The sequence below is a fragment of the Sus scrofa genome, chromosome 13, assembly GCF_000003025.6.
Source record: "Sus scrofa isolate TJ Tabasco breed Duroc chromosome 13, Sscrofa11.1, whole genome shotgun sequence".
Taxonomy (NCBI): Eukaryota; Metazoa; Chordata; class Mammalia; order Artiodactyla; family Suidae; genus Sus; species Sus scrofa.
Window position 1 is genome coordinate 150202198 of NC_010455.5, and position 16582 is coordinate 150218779.

A 16582-nucleotide genomic window follows, 5' to 3' on the forward strand; every position below is an offset into this window, starting at 1 on the left:
TTTGGATAACAATGCTTTATCAGATAAGTCTTGCAAATATTTTTCCCCAGTCTGGCATCATTCTTTGCATTAATTAGTATATTTACAAAATTTGTATCTAATGTGATTAATATGTACAGGTTAACATCTATATTTGTTTTCATTGCTCCCCTCCTTGTTTTGTCTTCCCCTCTTTCCCTTTTTATTTTAGTTGAACATTTTATATGATTCCCTTTTCCCCTCTCTTTGCATATCTATTATACTTTCACTACTTTGCCTTCAGTTTGCAAGTAACAAATAATCCATGTTCTTTTTCAAATAACATGCCATTTCATTAATATCCCAAGTGACTTTTTTAAATAATGATTTTTATTTTTTCCATTATAGCTGATTTACAGTGTTCTGTCAATTTTCTGCTGTAGGTGACCCAGTCACACATGCCTGTATACATTCTTTTCTCTCACATTATCATCCTCCATCATAAGTGACCAGACATAGTTCCCAGTGCTATATAGCAGGATCCCATTGCGTATCTATTCCAAAGGCAATAGTTTGCATCTATTAAAGCCAAATTCCCAGTCCCTCCCACTCCTTCCCCTTCCCTCTTGACAACCACAAGTCTGTTTTCCATGTCCATGATTTTCTTTTCTCTGGAAAGTTTCATTTGTGCCATAGATTAGATTCCAGATATAAGTGAAATCATAAGGTATTTGTCTTCCTCTTTCTGACTTCATTTTTTTTTTGCTTTTTAGGGCCACACCTGAGGCATATGGAAATTCCTGGGCCAGGGGTTGAATCAGAGCTATAGCTGTCAGCCACAGCCACAGCCACAGCTGAATGGCAACATCGGATCTTTAGCCCACTGACCAGGGCCAGGGATCAAACACACATCCTCATGGATTCTATTTGTGTTCATTACCACTGAGCCACAACAGGAACTCCATGTAAGTGCCTTGTGATATAGTATTCCCAGTTCCTATTTCTCCCTTATAACATTGCTGTCATTCATTTTTACTTATCCATTTATTTATTTTAAACATTTTTTTTTTTTTTGTCTTTTTAGGGCTACACCCTGGGCACATGGGAATTCCCAGGCTAGGGGTTGAATCAGAGCTACAGCCTCCAGCCTACACCACAGCCACAGCAATACCAGATCTGAGCCACATCTGTTACCTACATCACAGCTCATGAAACGCCAGATCCTTAACTCACTGAATGAGACCAGGGATCCTGCATCCTCTTGGATGCTAGTTGGGTTCATTACCACTGAGTCACAATGGGAACTCTGGAACAAACTTATATATTAGATCAATTAAGATAAATATAAAGTATTTTATTTTAGCTCCTTTTATTTCTTCTCAAGAACTCTTTCTTTAGAGCTGAGTTTCTGACCTATATAATCTTTCTGAAGAAATTTTTTTAAGAATCCAGCTTTATTAAGCTAGACATTAATTTTGTGGCGGGGGCGGCATACCCATGGTATTCGGAAGAACCTCCACCACAGCAGTGACAATGCTGGATCCAGGAGTTCCCTCTGGTGGTACAGCAGTGACAACCCACTGCACCACCAGGGGAACTTCCAATTTGCAAGAGATTTGTAATACAATGTCACTCTTCTGACTAAATTTCTTTTAGGAAGATGCGATTATTTTTCATTAAAAATGTTTATGTTAACGTGCGATGGGTTTATCGTTATTTTTAATCAATAAATATTTCTTTTAAATTCTCAGTTTTAGGAGTTCCCGTTGTCGTGCAGCAGAAACAAATCCGACTAGGAACCATGAGGTTGCAGGTTCGATCCCTGGCCTTGCTCAGTGGGTTAAGGATCCGGTGTTGCCGTGAGCTGTGGTGTAGGTCGAAGATGTGGCTCGGATCTGGTGTTGCTGTGGCTGTGGTGTAGGCTGATGGCTACAGCTCAGATTAGACCCCTAGCCTGGGAACCTCCATATGCCGCAAGTGAGGCCCTAAAAGGACAAAAGACAAAAGACAAAAAAAAACAAAAACAAAAACTCAGTTTTAATGTCTAATGGCAAATATTGATAGACAAAGAACATCTCAATAATTTTTTTTTATGGGTCTTTTTAGGGCTGCACACATGACATACAGAGGTTCCCAGGCTGGGGGTTGAATCAGCTGCAGCTACCAGCCTACATTACAGCCACAGCAACGCGGGATCTGAGCTGCATCTTCGACCTACACCACAGCTCACATGATGCCGGATCCTTAAGCCACTGAGCAAGACCAGGGATTGAACCTGGGTCTTCATGGATCCTCGTCAGATTCATTTCCTGCTGAGCTACAACAGGAACTCCAATAATTCTTAATATTGAAAGTTAGAGGTTCCAAGACCAAAATGTTTATGAGAATCATTGACCTAGCCCACCCATGTCTACTTTGTTCCCCCATTTTTTATGTGGATAAAGTGAGCTTGGAGTGAGAAGGGGTCTTTCAAGGGAGATTGTGGCTTTGATCCTGACACTGCATTTTTGGTATAATCCTTTGAAAACAGGTATGTCTGGGACACCTTGTGTATTCAATATCTCTTCATTGGATCCTTATCTGGATTAAATGTCTATGAGCTTTTTATCTTTTGTCTTTTTAGGGCTGCACCACAGCATATGAAGTTCCTAGGCTAGGGGTCGAATTGGAGCTGTGTTCACATGAACAATTGCATGTGTTCACTTTATATTTTTATAGGATTTAGGGGGTTTTTTTTGGTTTGTTTTTGTTTCTTTGCCTTTTCTAGGGCCACTCCTGTGGCATATGGAGGTTCCCAGGCTAGGGGTCTAATCGGAGCTGTAGCCACCAGCCTAAGCCAGAGCCACAGCAATGCAGGCTCCCAGCCCCGTCTGCAACCTCCACCACAGCTCATGGCAACGCTGGATCCTTAACCCACTGAGCGAGGCCAGGGATTGAACCCGCAACCTCATGGTTCCTAGTCGGATTCATTAAACACTGATCCACGATGGGAACTCCAGGAGTTATGTTTTTAACCGTTTGAAAATTATTTAGCAATCATTGTGGCTCAGCAGATCAGCAGTTTCGATCTGGCGTTGCTGTGAGCTGTGGTGTAGGTCCCAGATGTGGCTGGGATCTGGCATTGCCTTGGTTGTGGTGTAGGCCAGCAGCTGTAGCTCTGATTTGACCCCTAGCCTAGAAACGTCCATATGTTGCAGCTGTGGCCCTAAAAATCAAAAACAAACAAAAGGAGTTCCCGTCGTGGCGCAGTGGTTAACGAATCCGACTAGGAACCATGAGGTTGCGGGTTCGGTCCCTGCCCTTGCTCAGTGGGTTAACGATCCGGCGTTGCCGTGAGCTGTGGTGTAGGTTGCAGACACGGCTCGGATCCCGCGTTGCTGTGGTTCTGGCGTAGGCCGGTGGCTACAGCTCCGATTCGACCCCTAGCCTGGGAACCTCCATATGCCGCGGGAGCGGCCCAAGAAATAGCTAAAAAAACAAACAAACAAAAAAAAAACAGCAAAAAAGAAAATTATTATTTAGCAAAAACTGTAAGAAAATAAAATACATAGGAGATGGTAATAAGTCATAAGAATGAAGACAGGGTAAGAAGACAGCTGTTAACTTGTGGCGTAGAATGTACCATTTTAGATAGGGAAAATCAGTAAGTTCTGCACTTCTCTCTCTTAATTTTAGGTGGCATCCCTCCTCTTCTCTCCATCTTCACTGCCACTACACTAATCCAAGCCATCTTCTCATCTGATCTCCCTGCCTTAGTCCTACCTACTCTGATCATCAGCTACCTGATGATCATTTTTAAAAAACAATTACCTGATTATTTCCCTCTTTTCCACTGGCCCCCAATGGTGGCGTCGTTTTGTGGGGCCTAAAGATCACAAAATTCAGGAGGCCCGCTTTGAGGTAAATAGTAGAAAAATTAGATACTGAGCCTTGAAAAGGGCAGTGAAAACTGGTTCTGAAACTTAAGCTTCATAGCTTCGCTATAAATCCACCTCTGCCTAAAAGTCTAGCCTCGTTTTTCTCTACCTCAACATCTCTCTCCTACAACTCTTGCCTAGAAAGCTCTTCCCTTAGGCTTTTTCCTAGCTAATTTTTGCACTCAATTTTTAGCTCCCTATCCGTCCACAAACCCTGCTGGGTCAGGGACAGAGTCTCTTCAAGCTCCAGGCACCCCAGGGGAGTCCCCTTTCGAATCGAAGAGCTGCTCTTTTCCAGCACCCTCAGGAGATCCCTGGCTGGTCTGGGTTTGCACCCTGGATATATCCATAGGCAGAGCCCCAGAAGAGAGTGAGCAGTAGATCGCCTCCGTTTTTGTCCTTAGTAGGGCGCACCATCTCTCCGGAACCCGCGCCGCTCCAGAATCGATTCCGGTCGGAACGACAGCGCTGTGCACGCAGACTTGGCTGCGCAGGTGGTGAGATGTGCTGCGTGGTGCGGAAGCATACAGACTTTCTGATGGTTCCTTGCACTTCAGAGAAAACAGGTAAGGTCTGGTCGCAGCAGCCTCTTGTTGCCGCCACCGCCGCCCTTCGGGAAACTTTTTCAGCCATTCCACTTTATGCTCCTTCGTCTGAAAATTTTCTTTTAGCAGTAATTTCCAGACAGATTTTTTTTTTCCCCTCAGAGGGATTTACTTGTGACCAGTTTTCTCAGTTTTTGTCAGAAAGGGTAATTGTCTTTTGAAGGGTAGTTTGTTGGGGTTTTTTTGCCTTTTTTTTTTTTTTTTTTTTTTAGCACCTCACCGGGGCACATGGAAGTTCCCAGGCTAGGGGTAGAATGAGAGCTACAGCTGCTGGCCTATGCCACAGCCACAGCAGTGCTGGATCCCTAACCCACTGAGCGGGGGCCAAGGATCAAAGCAGCATCCTAGTGGATACTAGTTGGGGTTGTTAATTCTGAGCCACGATGGGAACTCCTGCATGTATTTTTTTAAGGAAAAAAAATAGATTTAAAAATTTTTTATGACCACACCAGAGGCATATGGAAGTTCCCTGGCCAGGGACTAAATCGAGGGAGATAAATAATCCACTGCACTGGGCTGGGATTGATCCACCCCTCCGCAGAGAGAAGCAAGATCATTAATCCACTGTGCCATATTTGGAACTCCTGGAAAAGATAATCTTTATGAGCAGATAACTATCATCATCTTTATGAAAATAGTATGTCCATAATACCTAGTAGCCAGAGTTCTTTTATTTTTTAATTTTTTAATAGTTATTTCCCCAATACATTTTTTTTTCTACTGTACAGCATGGTGACCCAGTTACGCATACATGTACGCATTCTGTTTTCACAGCTTATCATCCTCCATCATAAGTGACTAGACAGAGTTCCCAGTGCTACACAGCAGGATCTCATTGCTAATCCATTCCAAAGGCAATAGTTTGTATCTATTAACCCCAAGCTCCTCAACCACCCCACTCCTTCCCCCTCCCCCCAGGCAACCACAATTCTATTAAGTCCATGATTTTCTTTTCTGTGGAAAGGTTCCTTTGTGCTATATATTAGATTCCAGGTATAAGTGATATCATGTGGTATTTGTTTTTCTCTTTCTGACTTACTTCACTTAGGATGAGAGTCTCCATCCATGTTGCTGCAAATGGCATTATTTCTTTTTTATGGCTGAGTAGTGTTCCATTGTGTGTATATACCACATCTTCCTAATCCAGTTGTCTGTCGATGGACATTTGGGTTGTTTCCATGTCTTGGCTGTTGTGAATAGAGCTTTGATGAACATGTGGATGCATGTGTCTTTTTTAAGGAAAGTTTTGTCCAGATATATGCCCAAGAGTGGGATTGCTGGGTCATATGGTAGTTCTACGTATAGATTTCTAAGGTATCTCCATACTGATCTCCATAGTGATTGTACCAGCTTACATTTCCACCAACAGTGCAGGAGGGTTTCCTTTTCTCCACACCCTCTCCAGCATTTGTTATTTGTGGACTTAATGATGGCTGTTCTGACTGGTAGTTCTTTGAATTTTTTGATTGTTCAGAATGTTTTTCAATAAAATCGTCAATGTTTACACATTATATTTGGTTGTTAGAACTTTGTGAGGATCAATTCCATTATTTTCATTATAATTATTAATTTTTTTGGAAGATTCTAGGCCAGTTTTTTGTATTTATTTTTGTTTTGTTTTTTTGTTTTTTGCCTTTTTAGGCTGCACGCGCCGTATATGGAGGTTCCCAGGCTAGGGGTTGAATTGGAGCCGCAGCGGCTGATCTATTCCACAGCTCATGGCAACATCAGATCCTTAACCCACTGAGTGAGGCTGGGGATTGAACCTGCATCCTCATGGATACTAGACAGATTCATTTCCACTGAGCCACAATGGGAGCTCCTAAGCCAGTTGTTTTGCAGAAGGTCCTACCTTTTTTTTTTTTTTTTTTAGTTGAAGTATAGTTGATTTACAATGTTTCAGGTATAAGTAAAGCAATTCAGAATTAATATTCTTTTTCAGATTCTTCTCCATTATACTTTATTATAAGATATTAACTATGGATCCCTGTACTACACAGCAGGTCCTTGTATATCTATTGTATATATACTAGTGTAAATACATTAATCCCAAATTCCCAATTTATCTCTCCCTTCCACCTTTCCCCTTTGGAAACCATAAGTTTGTTTTCTGTGCCTGTGAGTCTGTTCTGTTTTATAAATAAGTTCATTTGTATTATTTTTTACATTCCACATATAAGTGATATCCTATGACATTTGGCTTTCTCTTTCTGACTTCACTCAGTATGATAATACCCAGGTCAATCCATTTTGCTACATATGGTGTTATTATTATTATTATTTGTATTTTTAGTGCCACAACTGTGGCATGTGGAGGTTCCCAGGCTAACTGTTGAATGTAGCCGCTGGCCTACGCCACAGCCACAGCCGCTCCAGATCCAAGCTGCATCTGCGACCTGCACCACAGCTCAGGGTAACCCCCTCTCCCTCCCTTTCTTTCTTCTTGTTCTCTGTTTCCCCCTCCCTCTTCCCCTTTTTTTCTTTCTCATTCCCCCCCTTATCTTCTCAGCTCTAGATGTTTAAATGATGAATATTTTAAGGAAATCCTTAACCCACTGAGCGAGACCAGGGATCGAACCTGTGTTCTCATGGATTCTAGTCAGATTCGTTTCCACTGAGCCACAATGGGAACTCCTGCATATGGCATTATTTAATTCCTTTTTATGACTGAGTAATAATATTCCACTATATAAAGTGGAATATTACACACACACACACATAATGGAATGTATATATATATATACACACAGATATAAACATATATACAGATATATACATATATGTGTATACAGATTAATGGATAAAGAAAAACATATATACCACATTTTCTTTATCCATTCATCTATCATTGAACATGTAGTTTGTTTCTGTGTCTTGCCTATTGTAAATAGTGCTACTATGAACATTGGGGGGAATGTAAATTTTTGAATTAGAGTTTTGGGAGTTCCCATTGTGTCTCACTGGCAATGAACCCAACTAATATGACTGGTTTCCATAAGGATGTGGATTCAGTCCATTGCCTCGATCAGTGGGTTGAGGATCTGGTGTTGCCCTGAGCTGTGGTGTAGGTCACAGATGCAGCTTGGATCTGGCATTGCTGTGGCTGTGGTATAGGCTGGCGGCTACAGCTTGGATTTGACCCCTACCTGGGAACTTCCATATGCTATGGGTGTGGCCCTATAAAGACAAATATATATATATATTAGAGTTTTGTCAGATGTATGTCCAGGAATGGGGTCACAGGATCATTTGGTAATTCTTTTAGTTTTTTAAGACCCTCTATACTGTTTTCCATAGTGGTTGCACAGTTTACAGTCCTCCCAACAGTATAGGATTCCCTTTTCTTGACATCCTTTCTAGCATGTATTTGTAGACTTTTTGATAATAGCCTTTCTGACTGGTGTGAGGTGGTATTTCATTGAGGTTTTGATTTGCATTTCTTTAATAATTAGCAATGTTAGCCTGTGCCTGATGACCTGTATGTTGGCTATCTGTTTAGGTCTTCTGCTCATTTTTTGATTGGGTTGTTTGTTTTTTGATGTTGAGCTGTATGAACTATTTTTATATTTTAGAAATTAAGCCCCTGTTAGTCACATGGTTAGCAAATATTTTCTCCCATTCTGTAGGTTGTCTTTTCATTCTATTTATGGTTTCCTTTGTGTGGCAAGATCTTTTAATTTTAATTAGGTCCCATTTGTTTATTTTTGCTTTTGTCTCCATTACTGTAGTAAATGGATCCAAAACCACATTACTGTGATTTATGTCAAAGAGTTTTCTGCAAAACCACATTACTGTGATTTATGTCAAAGAGTTTTCTGCCTATCTTTTCTTCTAGGAGTTTTAAAGTATCCAGTTTTACATTTAGATCTTTAGTCCATCTTGACTTCATTTTTGTGTATGGTATTAGAGGATGTTCCCATACCATTTATTTATTTATTTGTCTTTTTGCCATTTCTTGGGCCACTCCCGCCGCATATGGAGGTTCCCAGACTAGGGGTCGAATTGGAGCTGTAGACACCGGCCTATGCCAGAGCCACAGCAACACAGGATCCGAGCCGCGTCTGCAACCTATACCACAGCTCATGGCAACGCCAGAGCCTTAACCCATTGAGCAAGGCCAGGGATCAAACCCGCAACCTCATGGTTCGTAGTCTGATTCGCTAACCACTGAGCCACAACGGGAACTCCCCGTATCACTTATTAAAGAGAATTTCTCTTTTCTCCATTGTATATTCTTGCCTACTTTGTCATAATTGTGTGGGTTTATTTCTGAGCTTTCTATTCTATTCCATTCATTTCTGTGTCTTTGTGTGTGTGTGTGTGCCAGTGCCAGTACCATACTGTTTTTTAAATAATTTACCATTTATTAATATTTTTGGCCATATTTAATAAACCTCTTTTTCTGTTTGTTTTTGATTAGTTGCCCTGCCAGACAGAGTAAGCAGACACATTCTTGTCCACTAAATATTTCAGCATGCACCTCCTAAGAAAAAGGACATTCTTCTACATAACAGAATGTCATTATAAAACCTAAGAAATAAACAGCCATTGCATAATAGCATCTAATATCTAGTTCATATTCAAATATACTTAATTATCCCCAAAATATGTTTTGTAGTTTTCCTTTAAAAATCCAGGATTCAATAGTCTTAGGCATTCTATTTGATTTTAATAGCTTTTTAGTTCCTTTTAATGAGGAAAATTTGTTTTTGTTGTTTTTTGTTTTTGTTTTTTGCTTTTTTTTTTTTTTTTTAGGGCCGCACCTGTGGCATGTGGAAGTTCCCAGGCTAGGGGTGGAATTGGAGCTGTAGCTGCCAGCCTACACCACAGCCACACTGGATCGCAGCCACATCTGTGACCTATACCATAGTTCACCACAACTCCAGATTGAATGGCGGATCCTTAACCTACTGAGCAAGGCCAGGGACTGAACCTAAGTCCTCTTGGATACCAGTTGGGTTTATTACCACTGAGCCATGGCAGGAACTCCTGTTTTGTTTTGTTTTTAATGATGTTTTCTCTTTTGAAGAGAAAAGGTCAGTTGTACAATATACCACATTCTGAGCTAATTTTCCGTATTTCCTGTCAACTCAACATTAAGACCGGAGACTTGATTAGATTCACATGAATACTTCATGCATGACTTTGAGGACTTTGTATTGTGTTATGTGAGAAGGTACACAATTCAGATTGTTCACCATTATATTAAAAACATTATCACTTGGAGTTCCCCTCATGGCGCAGCAGAAACAAATCCGACTAGGAACCATGAGGTTGTGGGTTCAATCTCTGGCCTCGCTCAGTGGGTTAAGGATCTGGCATTGCTGTGAGCTGTGGTGTAGGTTGCAGACTCGACTTGGGTCCCGAGTTGCTGTGGCACTGGCGTACGTAGGCTGGCGGTACAGCTCCGATTAGACCCCTAGCTGGGGAACTCCACATGCCACAGGTGTCTCCCTAAAAGGCAAAACAACCCAAAAAACAACACTGTTATCACTTTTTAAAGTCATGACCACCAGACATGACTAGATCTGCATCAGATCTAGATGCAGATTTCACTTTAGAATTTGTAACTACTCTTTAGGGTGAAAGCATGTGACTATCTCACCCTTCCCCAAAAATCCTCTACCTAATGAATTTTAGCATCTGGTGGTCACTGGTGTCTGAATCAATTATTGCACTGATAGTTGCGAAGTCATATCAGTCTTTATTCTTTTTGTTTTCTTTTTGTCCTTTTACCATTTCTAGGGCTGCTTCTGCGGCATGTGGAGGTTCCCAGGCTAGGGGTCTAATCAGAGCCGTAGCCGCTGGTGTACTCCAGAGCCACAGCAACTCGGGATCCGAGCTGTGTCTGCAACCTACACCACAGCTCATGGCAATGCCAGATCCTTAACACACTGAGCAAGGCCAGGGATCGAACCTGCAGCCTCATGGTTGCTAGTCGGATTTGTTAACCACTGCACCATGACGAGAACTGCAGTCTTTATTCATTTTTTAGCTGGCATATAAAGAAGAACTTTTCCTCTTTCCTTTTTGAGTACCATTATGGCCTCATGGATTAAAAATGTTTTTAAATTATTTATTATTGCCATTACTCTAGGAGGTGGATCTGAGAAGATGTTGCTGTGGTTTATGTAAGAGAGTATTTGGGTATATTTTCCTCTAAGAGTTTTATAGTATCTGGTCTTATATTTAGATCTTAATCCATTTTGAGTTTATTTTTGTGTGTAGTGTTAGAGAGTGTTCTAATTTCATTCTTTTACATGTAGCTGTCCAGTTTTCTAAAATTTATATATTTTAAAATTAAAATTGTTTTATATTTAATTTTTGTTAATATGCTATGACCAATTGATATTATAATGCATTAACATATTTGCATTACACAAGTGATTAGCTGTCATATTTTTTAACATACCAACCTGTTTTTATAATATAGATTATACTTATTTTGTTAACAAAGTTTAGAAATGTTATTGCCTTTCTATTTTTTGGAACAAATTGTATAATAAGGGATTTATTTACTACTTGGAAGCCTGTAGTATTCACACATAAAAACATCTATGCAGGAATTGAATTGAAGGAAATATGTGATGATCAATTCAGTTTCTTAAGGCATTATTGGTTTATTCAAGCTATCTATTTTTTTTTTTTTTTTTTTTTTTTTTTTTGCTATTTCTTGGGCCACTCCCTCGGCATATGGAGGTTCCCAGGCTAGGGGTCGAATCGGAGCTGTAGCCACTGGCCTATGCCAGAGCCACAGCAACGCAGGATCCGACCCGCGTCTGCAACCTACACCACAGCTCACGGCAACGCTGGATCGTTAACCCACTGAGCAAGGGCAGGGACCGAACCCACAACCTCATGGTTCCTAGTCGGATTCATTAACCACTGTGCCACGATAGGAACTCCTAATTTTTATTTTAAATTCACTCTCTCTCAGGAGTTCCTATTGTGGCACAGCAGAAACAAATCCAATTAGGAACCATGAGGTTGTGGGTTCGATCCCTGGCCTTGCCCAGTGGGTTAAGGATCCCGTGTTGCTACGGCTGTGGTGTAGGCTGGGAGCTGCAGCTCAGATTGGGCCCCTAGCCTAGGAAACTCCATATGCCGTGGGTGTGGCCCTAAAAAGCAATAAATAAATAAATAAATAAATTTGCTTTCCCTCAGATATATGTAATTTTTTTTTTTGGCCATGACTATGGCCCATAGAAGTTCACAGGCCAGGCACCGAACCCACAACATAGCAGTTACCAGAGCCACAGCAGTGACAACACTGGATCCTTAACCTGCTGAGCCACAAGGGAACTCCTTAGATTCTATATTTTATTTATTTGATTTTTCTCTTGTTTTCTTATTCAGTCTTGTTAGAGATTTATTAACCTTTCCAAAGAACAATGCCCAGATATGTTTTTTCAAGAATAGACTGATATAGAGGGTAGGGTATAGGATAGTGGGGAGCACCTTTGGGACAAATACCCATAGAGGAAAAGGGAAGAAAATAGGATTGGGGAGATAGAGAAACAGAAGGAGATGCAAGCAGGAATCAAAGGCTTGGCCAACCTCTTGTGGCAGTTCTGGAGCTAAAATGTCAGAGTTGGCTCACTTTAGGTCAAATATTTCTGCTCCATACCCTAGCCAAGTTAGTTACTGGTGTGGGCTGCTCGGGGAAGGTTATGATCTTGGGCAAGGGCATTTGTCTGTAACTAAGGGGCCCTTCCAGGAGCTGCTAGCTGGAGGCTGTCTCCTGACGACATTTTCTTTCATTGAAGGGGAATCTGGGCAACTCATGTCTAATTCCACTATAGCTGATTTCTGTGTTTTTTTCTGTTGTTGTGTTTTATTTGTTTGTTTTTGTTTTTTATTTGGCTGCACCTGTGGCAAGCAGATATTCCCAGGCCAGGGATTAAACCCATGCCACAGCAGCAACTTAAGCCACAGCAGTGACAACACTGGATCCTTAACCTGCTGCCCCCACCAGGGAACTCTGCTGATTTATTTTGTCTTTTTCTTTCTTTCTTTCTTTCTTCCTTTCTTTCTTTCTTTCTTTCTTTCTTTCTTCCTTTCTTTCTTTCTTTCTTTCTTTCTTTCTTTCTTTCTTCCTTCCTTCCTTCCTTCCTTCCTTCCTTCCTTCCTTCCTTCCTTCTTTCCTGTCCTGTCCTGTCCTGTCCTGTCCTGTCCTGTCCTGTCCTTTCCTGCATCCGTGACATATGGAGGTTCCCAGGCTAGGGGTCGAATTGGAGCTATAGCTGCTGGCCTACAGCACAGCCACAGCAACATGAGATCTGAGCTGTGTCTTTGACCTACACCACAGCTCATGGCAATGCTGGATCCTTAACCCATGAGCAAGGCCATGGATCAAGCCTACATCCTCATGGGTCCTAGTCAGGTTCCTCAACTGCTGAGCCATGAAGGGAATTCCTGATTTCTGGTTTTGATCACCCTCTCTCTGCCTTGTTGTTTTGTTTTCTATTTCCTTAATTTCTGTCATTATTTTTTCCTTCCAGTATGTTTCTTTGAATTTATTAAGTTGTTCTTTTTCTAGATTGAGCAATAATTTTCCTTGAGTTAAATTTTAAAACTAGAATTTTCCTTATAAAAACTGCTTTGTCTAATTCTGAGAAGTTCTTATACTCTTCCTTTTTTTCTACAGTCATTATTTTTTCAAAACATTTTCTCCTCTATTTTTTTTCCTTCTTCCAAGGCTGCTGTTAAGTATTATTAGCTTTCCTTCTTAATAGCTCTTACTTTTCTTTCATAATTTTATCTTGAGTTAGTGTCTGGAAGATCAGGATTGGTAAGGAGTCTATAACAAGGAATTCCTAGGTTCTTCCTTCTCTTCTGTCTTCCCAGAGTAAATTTATGCCACTGTGAAAAGCAGCAGCTCTGCTCCTCAGCAACCCAGCAGGATTCCCACCACCTCCAGGATCACCCAAAATGGGAGAAAAGCCAGCATATGTCATTGTTACTTCTGTCTTGGCCACAGTCTATTTTGATCTTCTCTATTAATATTTATGTCTAATCCTCCAACCAAACAAGTGGCTTCTAGTTACTGTACTCTCTCCAGATGCTTCTATTTCATACTTGTGTTTTTAAACATAGCTGCCTATAATTTGTTCTCTGCTCTGAGGAGATAGAAGGAGGGTAGAGAAGGCACAGTCTGCAGTCTCAAGTAAGCACTTAACCTCACCTTTCACACTTTTATTACTTCTAGTTAGAACACTATAGACTTGAGAATATGTTTGTTCGTGACCTGCAATGTAATTTGTAGGGTAAGGCTAAGGCTAACCTGGCTAAGGCTAACCTGAACTCAGGCTATTGATGGTTAGTGACGCAGTTGTCCAATTGTCAGTCTGTTTTAGAGGGAGCCCAAACCAGCAGGGAGGCTAGAACAGAAAAATCAAATGACACTTGAAATCCTTTCCAGTAGAGTGCTTTGTTAGGCTCTTAGGGCAAAATGGACTTAGGGATAAAGTGCTTTGAAGTCTGTCATCTGAAAGTATTATGAATGAACTGTCTGTTAGTGTAAAAATTTCTTTCCTAAGGACTCTGGTCTGGAGACCAGCACAGGATTAAAATCATGATATCATCAGTCTTTGAAATAACCAAGAAGTCTAATTCAATAACCCAAAGAAAACCAACTCTGGCTATATGTTATTTATTGTTTACTATTTCAGTATGTCTTTCTTTCTTCATTAAAATTTCTATTCATTCTATTTTTTTCTTATTGTACTGCGCAAAGACCCTGTCTTTCTTCACCTCAAAATTAATGTCTATCAAGAAGCTACTCTTGATTCGTATTTACAATTTCAGGTTTGCCTCTAGGTGCTAGAGAAAGAGGGATATACTTTCAGACCATATAACCTAATATGAAGGAGTAGAAAAGATCACTTGAATGAGTATTTGTGACCTAAAAAACAGAATCAGAGTGATTAGGACTCCATAGTGAAGGTGGTTGCCAGAGTGACACAACTCCATCCAAAAGGAAATTTTTTAAGGGCCTGAAAAACCACTAACATAAAGTCAATGCAATCAGTCTTACATTTGTTCATTCATTGTGAGTTAATGATTCTTCAAAGAATCAGACTTTGTTCATCTCTAGTGTCATAAACTGATTGGAAACACTGTCCATGCTGGCACTGTGGTTGAGGGTACAGACAAATGAAAGACAACATTATGGATGGGACAGATGAAGGAAAGTACCTGATCCAAGCAAGGAAGGGACACAGTAAATGGGTCTTTTCAAGCTTAGTCCTAGAAAAAGAATAAGAATAGCTTATTTCTATTAGTGGACTTTATGTACCAGGGGCTATTGTTAAGAGCTAAGTGAACCCTGGTTTAAAAAAAAAATATATGATCCCTGCCCTTATGTAGCTCAGAGTATTGTAGGGAAGACTGATATTATACAATGTATGAATGGAGATCCAGCTTTTATGAAGAAAAAGAACAGGGCCAGCAAGAATCAATACTAGAATTGATCTTCTATCATTATGTGGTTTTGCATAAGTCACATCTAAACCCAAAGAAGGAAAAGTAGCCCCTCAGAAAACAGACACAAGGAGGCCAATGATTTGCTTATGAAAATAGGACTAATACTTTTAGAATCCAGAATTCAAATCAAGTTGGTCTGACTCCAAAATATAACTGCTACTTAAAGACTCAATAATTCCCCATAGACTAAACTTCTCAAGGGCAGGGAACTTTTTCTTTTTTTTTTTTAAGGGCCGCACATGTGGCATATGGGAGTTCCCAGGCTAGGGGTCAAATCGGAGCTGTAGCTGCCAGCCTACACCACAGCCACAGCCACATCCACCAGATCCAAGCTGCATCCGCAGCCTATACTGCAGCTTGCAGCAATGTTAGATCCTTTTCCTACTGAGTGGAGCCAGGGATTGAACCCACATCCTCTTGGTTACTAGTCAGGTTTGTTATTGCTGAGACACAGCGGGAACTCCAGGGGCTATATTTTTATTACCCTATCTTCAGTCTAACACATAATAGACACCTAATGAATTGCTATTAAATAAGTACAGTTGAAATATTGAGCTCTTATAGGGAAAAGAGTAGAACATTAAAGGCATAATAACAGTCATGTTTCAGAAGGAAGGAGAGGCTTGCTTTCAAATCTTTGACAGACAGTTTAGGTTAGAAAAGAAATAAAGGAGTATTGGTGGAAGAGAATTAGGAATAAATATTAACATCATTAAGGTTATGTTTGGAGAGAATGTATTACATAAAATAATAAACAGTGAAAGATCAAAATAAAGATGAGAAATTTTTGTAATAAATTGCTTTTTTTGAGTATTGATCTTTCTATTAAAGTATAGTTGATGTGGAAATTATATGTTACAGGTGTACAGTATAGTGATTCACAATTTTTAAAGGTTATACTCCATTTATAGTTATTATAAGCATGACTGTAGTCCCTGTGTTGCATAATATATCCTTGTAGCTTATTTTATATCTTTGTATCTCTTACTCCTATATTATTCCTCCTCCCTTTCCTCACCCCGCTGGTAACCACTAGCTTATATATTCTCTATAGCGCTGAATCTGCTTCTTTTTTGTTTTATTCACTAGTTTGTTGTATTTCATAGATTCTACATGTAAGTGATATTATAAAGTATTTGTCTCTCTCTGTCTGACTTATTTTACTTATCATAATAGCCTCCAAGTCCATCCATGTTGCTTCAAGTGGCAAAATCCCATGAGTCTTTTTTTATGACAAATTCCTAGAAGTGGAATTGCTAAGTAAAAATAAAGATTTTAATAATTGAAAATGTAGGGAGTTCCCATGTGACTCAGTGGTAAGGAATCTCATTAGTGTCCATGAGGACACAGGTTCAATCCCTGGCCTTTCTCAGTAGGTTAAGGATCTGGTGTTGCTGTGAGCTGTGGTGTAGGTTGCAGATGTGGCTTGGATCCTGTGTTGCTGTGGTTGTGGTGTAGGCCAGCAGCTACAGCTCTAATTCAACCCCTAGCCTGGTAACCTCCGTGTGCTGAGGGTGCGGCCCTACAAAATAGCAACAACAACAAAAAAAAGTATTTCCACATTGCCCTCCACAGAGGAGTAGAATATATACTTCCACTTATCTCACAATGGATAAG